Raw genomic sequence first — 11,728 nt, forward strand, 5'->3', positions numbered from 1 at the left:
CTAAAGTTTAGTAAGTAAGTTCTTGGCAGACTAGGAATCTTTAAAAATTTGACAGACTTCCAGAAGATAGGAATTCACTTAGATGTTTAGGTATTGCCAGTAAAATCTAGTGGAGTGAGATTCTTGGGCTTGGCTTCCTGGCCTTGGGATAGAAGAATAGAGGCCTTTAAAAACACAAAATCTGAGATTCCTTATGAAAATATCTAGGCAGAGGTTAATTTATGGCCTTGGTAGCTGTTCAGTGCTGTATGTATGACTCAGAAGATGCAAAGCAAACTCAAAGAGCCTTTATGATACATTAACACTCTTGTTGTGGAGAAGGCGATGGCACCCCACTCCAGCACTCTTGCCTGGAAAATCCCATGGACGGAGGAGCCTGGTAGGCTGCAGTCCATGGGGTCGCTAGGAGTCGGACACGACTGAGCGACTTCACTTTGACTTTTCACTTTCATGCATTGGAGAAGGAAATGGCAACCCACTCCAGTGTTCTTGCCTGGAGAATCCCAGGGACGGGGGAGCCTGGTGGGCTGCCGTCAATGGGGTCGCACAGAGTCGGACACGACTGAAGCGACTTAGCAGCAGCAGCAGCAACACTCTTGTTGCACTTGGGTAAATAATCAGGTCAAATCTAATTGTGCCTTTTTTATGCTCAAGAATAATCTTTGAGATTACTATGATCACAAGATGAATGGACTGTCAGATATTAAAGACTTTGAACAGGCAAAAAATGACACGGTGTCTTGTCTAGCACACCCTTGGCTTATCTGCATTTATTATCTTTCAGCAAGTTTATAACTTTATAATTTGTAGAAATGGGTAGCAAAGAACATTATTCTTGTTCCTAGAAAGTAAAATTGTCTAATACACCTCCAAGAATTCAGTTTTTCACACATTTGCTTCAGCAAGCGGCTTTTGACTGCGCATATCTGTGCTCTCTGGATTCTTTACTAACATGTTCTAATATTTTATTGGTTTCCTCATTTACTAATAAATTAAATAAAATGCATACATGTCTTGTATTTTATAAATGGACAATATTTGTATCTATTAGAGCTATTCATCACTGTGAAAAAAATATTAATAAAAGCTTAAGAAACTGTGAGATAGCTATGTGGAAAAACTGCATAAATTTATTGATTTATTGTTAATCTCCTTTGGTACAGAAGCTTTAGAAGAACCTTTAGATTTGTACTTGTACATCAAGGCCCAGTATAAAGTAGTGCTTAAGAGCCTGGCAAGCCAACATACCTACCGTGACGTTCACCAAATTACTTAAAATTTCCAGACCCCAGTTGCCATTGTTTAAAACAGGGTTCATCTGTAAAATAGTCCTATCCCTCAGAGTTCGTCTGAGGAATTAAGAATTATAAATGAAGAGCTTAGTACAGTGTCTGGAACATGAAAAAACGATTACATATATTTTCATGGACATGTTGATTTATTCTTTGCTTCAAAAACTAGCATTATCCCTGGGTATGTGTATCAGTTGTGTCCGACTCTTTGCGACCCCATGGACTGTAGCCTGCTGGGCTCCTCTCCCCATGGGATTTCCGAGGCAAGCATACTAGAGTGGGCTCCCATTTCCTTCTCCATCTTCTCAACCCAGGGTTTGAGTCCATTTCTCCTACATCTCCTGTAAGGGCAGGATGATTCTTTACCACTGAGTCACCTGGGAAGCTAACATTTATCCCTAATTAGTAATAAACATATTGTCTACAATACAGTCTTACTGAATTTATTCAGTGTCAGTGAGGTATTTTTCAAATCTGTAGTCACAGAAATCACTAATGCCTAATCACTACATAATGAAAACTAAGATTTCTGTGAATCATGTGTTTATTAGAAGACAAAAATAATCTCATTGAAACAAAGTATAGTTAGAACTGAAATTTAATAAAAAAAAAAAACTTGGCATTGCTTTAACTCCTATGATATAGACATAATCAAGAAAGAGCATAAGGTTAATTGCTAACTGCTATTTAACAGCATAGCCTTCCTTTCATTGTACTGCACTCCATCAGCTCTCTTCAGCCTAAAGATATTGTTTCTACTACAAAATAAAATACAAAGCCTTTAGTTTGAATATTTTACTGTTAATCTTAAAAGAGAGTTTGTGCAAAATACTCATTTTGGAGGCCTGAATTCTTCATAAAAATATCATTTGGAATTTAATTAAATTTATAATTATATAGATTCACAAACTTGACATAAATTCACCTGTTTCACAGATGTAGAAATGCTTTAGTTTGGAAGACTTACCCTATCATATTGGCAGGAGGTATTTTGATAATTTAACACCTATATATAATGAAAGTTAAATAAAAATCTCCAAATGGCTTGCCAGAAAGCATTAATATATGCTGTCCTCTTTCTTCAACTATTGCTAAAGCCAATCAGATTTGTTTTACAGCTTTCTGGTGGCTTTGAAAATGTGCACCTTAATGTGCAATGAGCGATGTAATGCTTTGGCGGAGATGTTATTTGCATGTTTTCAAGATTCCCATGTTACTGCAGGCTGACCCTCAGAATACTCCTAAGCCACTCATCAAATTGGAGTCTAGGTAGAAACACAGAGGCAGCTGCTTTCAGCTTGTTAATCACACCACTTATTGGCTATCATGGCATCACTGTTCAATATACATGAGTTTGAGAAAACTCTAGGAGATGGCGAAGGACAGTGAAGCCTGGTGTGCTGCAGTCCACGGGCTTGCAAAGATTCGGACATAACTTAGGGACTGAACAAAAAGAAATCAAATATAATCTCTATAAAAATAAGTAGTCTAATTAGTCTGCATTCCAAATGCTAAAGAAGTATGATAAAGTGGTACCTGTAAAAAAGAAAAGTCAAGCAAGTTGAATTTGGCCTTTTTCTCAGTCATGGACATTTTCCAGTTTTCATCTTTTTCTACCAATTAGTGGTGTTTGAAGCACTTGCTCATTTCTTCCTCATTAAAGCACATTCTTTATTGGCCTCCAGATCATCCTTTTCATTTTAAAACTCACTGGTCTCCTCTTTTAATCCACTTCTATCCTTTCCTGGGTGATGCTCATATTCCCTGACTGCTAAACACTGATGGGCTCAAGAATCATCTTTATCTGCATTCATTCTCCAAATGATTTAATTTTGTCCCACAATTTTCAATACATTTTTATTCAGATAACTTTCAAATTTGGGTCTTTAATCTTAACTTTCTTTTCTGAATTTTAGAGCTGGATACCCAGCCTCTTACTCAACACTTTTCTGTGAAAGTCTATAAAAATCTGAATTTTTTTCACCTATTCTGAATTTGAAAACTGCTATTCTGAACTTGTAACTCTACCCACCTCCAACATGAGTAGTCCATCACGTAGTTAGCACCATCGTAGAAAAGAGATGATTCTATTTTTTCGGGTCAAAATCATGGAATAATTCTTGATGCCTTTCTTTCTCTCATACTACATAGTCAATCATTCAGTAATATTCAGAATATATTCAGAATCTGGCATTTCTTACTACCTTCATGTTGTCCTCCAAATTCATCATTTTTTCTCGTTTGAACTACTGCATTTGCCTCCTAACATGTCTCCCTACCCCCAGACCTCCTTAGAGCCTGTTTTTTCACTGCAGTGAAAATGTCACACTCCACACAAAGCTCCTGAAAACAAGAAAGTCTGAAGTCTTTATTGTGGCTAATGATGTCCTATGTCTGCCTACAAGTTCTGTGTCCCCTCTCTGTCCTCATCTTCTCCCACTCCCGTCATTCATTCTATGATAGCCAAATTGTTCTTCTTGATAGTCTTCTAACACACCTGGAATGGTTCTATTTCTGGGATTTTGCATTTTCTGTTCTTAATGTCTGGAAGAGTTTTCCTCCAGATAACTCCATGACTGCTTCTCTCAGTCTTTGGGGTTTCTGCTTTCGTGTACTTTCTTTGGAAGATTGACCCTTAGCTCCTTGTATCAAATAGTACTCTCCATGTGCACAGCCATTCTATACTGCCTTATTCTCTCTTAATTTTCTTCGCAGCATTTTCTAATATTTACTGAGAATCTTATTTTGCATTGGGATGAAAATATTCATGCCTTTTGTCATATTATATACGTATTTGCTAATTTGTTGATTGTTTTTCTCCTCTTTTAAAACTGTTAGTAACTTTTGTTATTGGAGATTTTTCTTGCTTTTTGTATATTTCTACAGCCCCAAAGAGTGACTGATACAGTGGAAATGCTCAACTAATTTCCTATTGTGTTATCCTAATTCTGGGACATCAGTTTCCTGGAAATGATTTCCTTTGTACTCATTCTTTCTAATGCAATACCTGAAAGGCAAGGTGGGACAGAAGGGCTTCCGCTCAGTTCAGTTCAGTCACTCAGTCGTGTCTGACTCTTTGTGACCCCATGGACTGCAGCACACCAGACCTCCCTGTCCATCATCAACTCCTGGAGTTGATTCAAACTCATGTCCATTGAGCTGGTGATGCCATCCAGCCATCTCATCTTCTGTTGTCTCCTTCTCCTCCCACCTTCCATCTTTCCCAGCATTAGGGTCTTTTCAAATGAGTCAGTTATTTGCATCAGGTAGCCAAAGTATTGGAGTTTCAGCTTCAGCATCGGTCCTTCTGATGAATATTCAGGACTGATTTCCTCTAGGATGGACTGGTTGGATATCCTTGCAGTCCAAGGGATTCTCAAGAGTCTTCTTCAACACAGTTCAAAAGCATCAGTTCTTCGGTGCTCAGCTTTATAGTCCAACTCTCACATCCATACATGACTACTGGAAAAACCATAGCTTTTACTAGACAGACCATTGTTGGCAAAGTAATGTCTCTGCTTTTTAATATGCTGTCTAGGTTGGTCATAAATTTCCTTCCAAGGACTAAGCGTCTTTTAATTTCATGGCTGCAGTCACCATCTGCAGTGATTTTGGAGCCCCCCAAAATAAAGTCTGTCACTGTTTCTATTGTTCCCCCACCTATTTGCCATGAAGTGATGGGACTGGATGCCATGATCTTAGTTTCCTGAATGTTGAGTTTTAAGCCAACTTTTTCACTCTCCTCTTTCACTTTCATCAAGAGGCTCTTTAGTAGGTTGGTGCAAAAGTAATTGTGGTTTTGCACTGTTGAACTTTGCCGTTTGATATAGGAATACAGTCTTAAATGAGTGTTATATTATACATCATTTTAATGTGCATTTCTCGCAGGGTTTTTTTTTTTTTTTTTGGCTAATGACATTACTTGCTGTGTATTTTATATTTATTTTAGACTATGGAAATGATGCTAGACAAAAAGCAAATTCGAACAATTTTCTTATTTGCATTCAAAATGGGTCATGAAGCAGCGAGACAACTCGCAACATCCACAACGTGTTTGTCCCAGGAACTACTAATGAACCTACAGTGCAGTGGTGGTTCAGGAAGTTTTGCAAAGGAGATGAGAGCCTTGAAGATGAGGAGTGCAATGGCCAGTCATCGGAAGTTGACAACGACCAACTGAAAGCACATTGAAGCTGATCCTGTTACAACTGCATGAGAAGTTGCCAAAGAACTCAACCATTCTATGGTCAATGGCATTTGAAGCAAACTGGAAAGATGAAAAACCTCGGTAAGTGGGTGCCTTCTGAGCTGACCAAAACTCAAAATATCATTGTTTTGAAATGTTGTCTTATCTTATTCTATGCAACAACAATGAACTGTTTCTTCATCAGTGAGGTGTGATGAAAAGTGGGTTTTATACGATAATCAGTGATGATCAGCTCAGTGGCTGGACCAAGAAGAAGCTGCAAAGCACTTCTCAAAGCTAAGCTTGCACCAAAAGAAGGTCATGGTCACTGTTTGGTGGTCTGCTGACTATCTGATCCAGTATAGTTTTCTGAATTCTGGCGAAACCATCACATCTGAGAAGTACACGCAGCAAATCAATGAGATGCACCAAAAACTGCAAAGCCTGCAGCTGGCATTGGTCAACACAATGGGCCCAATTCTTTTCCAAGACAATGCCCGACCACACATCGGAAAACCAACACTTCAAAAGTTGAATGAATTGGGCTACACAGTTTTGCCTCATCCACCACATTCACCTGACCTCTCGCCAACCAACTACCACTTCTTCAAGCATCTCAACAACTTTTACAGGGAAAGTGCTTCCACAAACAGCAGGAGGCAGAAATTCTTTTCCAAGAGTTTGTCTAATTCTGAAGCGTGGATCTTTACACTATAGAAATAAACAAACATCTTTCTCATTGGTGAAAATGTGTTGACTGTAATGGTTCCTGTTTTTACTAATAAAGATGTGCTTGAGGTTAGTTATAATGATTTAAAATTCATGGTCCAAAAACAATAATTACATTCGCATAAACCTAACAAATAGTAGAAGTCCTGGATAAACACCAGAACCAATGTTGTAGTAGGGGTCCTCTTAAGCTTTTTCTCTCTTATCTAAAACTTCTGTATCAGGAGCAAGCCTTTGCAAAGACCCATATGTGCAATAGAAAAATCCAACTCAACCTGGCTTAAACACTGAGAGGTCATCCAGAGTTTGGACATGCAGAGGTAGGACTGGTCAGTCCCTAGCTCCACTCTACCTTTAGTTCACGAGTGCTGACTCTCTGCTCTGTCCTAGGCAGGGCTGGTTTCATCCTGAGATTTCTTTCCCTTGCATTCATGCAGTGGCTGCCTGATGCATTAAGGTCAGAAGTGTTCAACATGAGAGGTTTTCTATATTCCTTTTAGCAGATCTATGAAAACTTCTCTAGAACCCTTCAGAAATCTTTATTTTGGTCTGTGTGTGGGGTGGGTGTCAAGATAAAGTCACACGCCCATACTTGACTCAATTACTAATCAAGAAGAGCAGGACCTTTGATAATTCAGGCTCACTCATGAGCAGAGGGTGGTATGGTTACCTTTCTTTTGAGTCATGTAGGTTACATGAAGGAAGTAAGAAAGCTGAACTGACTCAGGCTTATCTGGATTGTGGAAGGAAGAATGCCTGCCAATTAGATGGTTAAAATGTTCACTATATTCTCAAACCCAAGACCTGAAGGGATAGTGACTTGAAAGACAAGGGACAGCAATAACCATGGCATGTGAAACAAGTACAGTGTATATATTTAAAATTTTCTATATATTATAATGTTTTGATATCTTAGAAAAAATACTTTCCAGCTGGGGAGAAGTTGCCCCTCTTGGGGTCAGCCACTTCTTAGAGATGATAGCAAAGAGTTCGGCCCGGAGTGTGCCTTTAAAATGCACACTAACGAAGCCAGAACCAACACATCCTCTATTTGCCTTACTCTTTACTTCTTTGCCTTACTCTTTATTCTTCTGCTTTAATCACCTCAGGACCTTGTTGTTCAGCTGTTAAGTTGTATCCAACTCTTTGTGACCCATGGACTGCACCACACTGGGCTTCCCTGTCTTTCACCATCTCCCAGAGTTTGCTCAAACTCATGTCTATTGAGTGGATGATGCCATCCAACTATCTCATACTCTGACACCCCATTCTTCTCTTGCCTTTAATCTTTCCCAACATCAGGGGCTTTTCCAGTGAGTTGGCTGTTTGCATTGGGTGGCCAAAGTATTGGAGCTTCAGCATCAGTCCTTCCAATGAATATTCAGGGTTCATGTCCTTTAGGATTGACAGGTTTGATTTCTTTGCTGTCCTGGGGGCTCTCAAGAGTCTTCTCTAGCACCACACTTTGAAAGCATCAATTCTTCAGCACTTGTCCTTCTTTATTGTCCAACTCTCTCATCTATACCTGACTACCAGGCAACTAGGAACCACCTCTATAGCTTTAGAAAGCCCACTGAAGGATTCAAACCAACTAACTTTAAACTGTACTTTCTACTCTGCCTTGCTGTCCCCAGTCAAGACTCAGGCTTAAAGTCTTCCCCTCACTCCATCTTCTGGCTCCTGACCATCCTGTGTCTTTCCCATGTGGTCTGCCTGCCCTCCTATCTCTCAGACCTGTGACTGTATGAAACTTTGTTTGTCACAGCCTCTCCTGTGTCTCCTCTTGTGACCATACTGCCAGCCCACCACGTAAGGAAAACCATACAAAAGCACCAGGCTCTTCCAGAGAGCGAGGATGGTGTAGAGAAGGCTCAGGCACATGTGGTAGTTCTTTGCTCCAGCCGTGGTCATTCACTGCTTCAAGCTACTCTCACTGAATGAATAAAATGTGAATGAAGCAGGTTTTTTTTTTTCCAATTGATTTTTTTTTCATTCCCATGGTACTAATGACAAAAATACAGGTTTTAAAAAATGTTTAATTGGTTTCCACTTCCAGCTTGCCAGTGAAGTAAATCAAACGTAAATTTGTGGATAGATCTGGTTCAAAATTTGAACTTCATCACTTACTAACAATAGTGGATTTATTTGTTTTCCCTCTGCGGTTCATGTTTTTATTCATTAAAAAGATGACTGTAAAGCTTCCCTGAGTGGCATTTAATTCAGAGGGTGTGAGATAGTGCGTATAAAACATCTGACTTAAAGCAGACAGTCTGCAAACACTGGTCTCTTTCGCTTCTCTTTATAGAAAGGAGCACAGCCTTAAAGAATCTGAAAGGAACAGACTGGTTAATTTTCTTTGCTCCTAGATTATAGGTCATATGACTTGTTTAATTCCTAAATTTTCTATCAACAAAGTACTGTTTAATAAATAATTGTTTTTTGTTCATTAGTTTGATTTTCTCCTTCTCCTAACTCTCAAAAATAAAATAGCCTGCTCATTATTTGGCAGTAAGTCAGCTTTTAATTCTAAATTTCAAATATACTAATATATTTTTCATGTAATTATAAAGATTTTTGAAGACAAAATAATGCATTTAAGATGTTAATTTACATGAATGACTTTTTTTCATATCCCCCACACTGTGTCTGAGGACTGAACTACCTTATGGCTATACCGATAGGAAAAAAGTTAGATTGGGTGGTGTCTTTTGATATTTTAAATGAGTTTTTAACATAATATCTCTATGCCCCATTCCTCTACCCAGATTTCTTGCTGCTTATTCACTGTGGACCCAATCTCCTGGTGACTATTATGACCCAGGGATGTAAATTCAGCTGTCAGCAGTGTTTTCACAACCACTTTGTAAAATTACAACGCTATCCAAAAAATAAATGAAATACAGGGAAATGGAAAAACCAAAACTTGACATGATCCACCCAGGTAAGAGCTAAATTTCCTATGTCTTTCCAAGTCATTCTTTTTTCTTCTTGTTACCAAAGCAAAGGGCAATAATGCCAGAAACCCCACAGTTCCCTTTGATTCTACCTACTTGCTTTCATTGTCAGGACATGAGAAGAGAATACTTTTCAACTTTTTAGGCACTTAAAACTCTGAAACAAGCTTTGACCTTCTGCCAGTATAAATGAATTGCTTCAAGATAGTCGCTATTTCACAAAAATAATTAATTATAATTCCCAGACCAGATGACAACTGTGCCAGGGAAACCAAATAACTGAACCTAGTTGGAGATCAATGACTGATCACAACAGGGAGGAGAAGGAAAAAGAAAAAACAAAAGAGCAGGTCCAAAGACTAAAGACAACACTTTTTATTAGATAATTCCTCATCTTTTAGAGTATTTTATAACGTCCAATGACTTCACTGTTCATGCCTCAGTCTGCCCTAGCAGCACCAACTCTGCTTTTCTTGGCATCCTTTACAAACTAGTCTAATCTCAGCACAAGTTTCCTAGTGGAATCCTGTCTAGCACCCAGTTACACTGAGCGAGCCAAAGTTTTCAATTCCTCAATCACTTACAGCAGCCAGGGGCTCCTTTGACTGGCACACGTGTTTTTCCCACCAGAGCCATGACTCTCTGCAGATTTGTGCTGATTCTACACACACTTCTGGTTGCAAGTTCATATGCTAATCCAAGAAATGAGATCTATTCAGACTCCAGGGCCCATTAAACTCCATCATCCTGAAGTTCACTGGCACTGTGATTATTCTCAAGAACACATAAAGTATGAAGCACACATTCCACATTTTCTCGGTATAACTTTCATCACCAAGAGAATTTCCATATTCAAAATATGAGCTTAGATTTGATCTATGCTTTATGAAAGAAAATCTTCTAAAGAAAGCCTCCATTTCAACTGAATAAAAACTCTTTAATTTGTATTTTCTCCAAAGACTAACCATAAAGGAGAAACATAAAAATGTGAAATTGGAAGATTCATTTATAGAGGTAACTTTAAAAATAAACACTATCTTGTGTCATCCTGGCCTTTTATTGATTTTTAACTGATGTTCTGTAGAAAAGTGAAGCCACTCTGAAAATGCTTTTTGTAAAGGCTGTTGGGTTTGTTTTTCTTTTTAACATATAAAGAGGAATCAAGTGAATAAATGCAACTAGCAATGTTTATACTTGAGGAATTACTTCCTTGGGGATTTGCGAATCTTCAAACTACAATATTGTTTTTATTATAGATATGAACCTTGTTTTACACCATCAAAGTTCGCAAATTAACCCAAAGAAAAAGTAGTTCCTGGCCTTGCGCCAGCTGGGCAGAAGGCTAAGCCAACACTGACGGGTCCTTGTGCCCTTTCTCGCGACATCATGGTGGTGTACAGGCGACAGGCTGGACTCAGCTACATCTTATACTCCTGAATCTGTGCAAAAGCAGACAGAGATGCACTGAAGACTGGATTCAAAGCAAACGCGAGAAGACTTCTGCCAGCAGCATAAAAAAAGTCAAAAAGGAATCATCTATGCTCACTATAGTGTGAAATGCTGTAGGTTCAAGGTAAAGATGGGTGAGCATATGTTATGGCAGATTGAAAATGCTCTCCCTTCATGGAAAATTAAAAAAAAAAAAAACTGTCTTGTTCATAGATTGACAATGCCAAGAAATGATAGTTCAAAAATATTTTTATTCATTTTCTATATGCAATTCACTGAGCAGTGCTAACGTGATGGAAACAAGTAGGATGACAAATTGCAAAGGAGTTTCTTAAATATGATTTATTTCCATTTTTATGAGGCTTTTTGTTTGTTTGACTGCTAGGCAATCAGTTCAGTTCAGTTGCTCAGTCGTAACCGACTCTTTGCGACCCCATGGACTGCAGCACACCAGGCCTCCCCGTCCATCACCAACTTCCAGAGTTTACTCAAACTCATGTCCACTGAGTCCATGATGCCATCCAACCATCTCATCCTCTGTCGTCCCCTTCTCCTCAGCCTTCAATCTTTCCCAGCATCAGTGTCTTTTCAAATGAATCAGCTCTTTGCATCAGGTGGCCAAAGTATTGGAATTTCAGCTTCAACATCAGTCTTTCCAATGAACATTCAGGACTGATCTCCTTTAGGATGGACTGGTTGGACCTCCTTGCAGTCCAAGGGACTCTCAAGAGTCTTCTCTAACATCACAGTTCAAAAGCACCAATTCTTCGGCGCTCAGCTTTCGCCACAGTCCAACTCTCACATCCATACATGACTACTGGAAAAACCATAGCTTTGACTAGACAGACCTTTGTTGGCAAAGTAACGTCTCTGCTTTTTAATATGCTGTCTAGGTTGGTCATAACTTTTCTTCCAAGGAGCAAGTGTCTTTTTATTTCATGGGTGCAGTCACCATCTGCAGTGATTTTGGAGCCCCCAAAAATAAAGTTTGCCACTGTTTCCACTGTTTCTCTTTGCCATTAACTGATTGTTAACTGATTATCATTCATATTCAGTTACTTAATCAATTATATAATCAGTTAATCATAACTGATTTACAATCATTATTAATTGATTGT

At 38.8% G+C, this 11,728-nt stretch overlaps 2 pseudogenes; both read left to right on the forward strand.

The window, feature by feature from the left end:
• Window positions 1–5,244: 5,244 nt before the first annotated feature.
• Window positions 5,245–6,260, forward strand: LOC113890923 (annotated as a pseudogene).
• A 4,281-nt stretch (window positions 6,261–10,541) lies between these two features.
• LOC113890924 lies at window positions 10,542–10,717 on the forward strand (annotated as a pseudogene).
• Window positions 10,718–11,728: the final 1,011 nt, after the last annotated feature.

Source organism: Bos indicus x Bos taurus, chromosome 4 (genome assembly GCF_003369695.1).
Source record: "Bos indicus x Bos taurus breed Angus x Brahman F1 hybrid chromosome 4, Bos_hybrid_MaternalHap_v2.0, whole genome shotgun sequence".
NCBI classification, from domain to species: domain Eukaryota; kingdom Metazoa; phylum Chordata; class Mammalia; order Artiodactyla; family Bovidae; genus Bos; species Bos indicus x Bos taurus.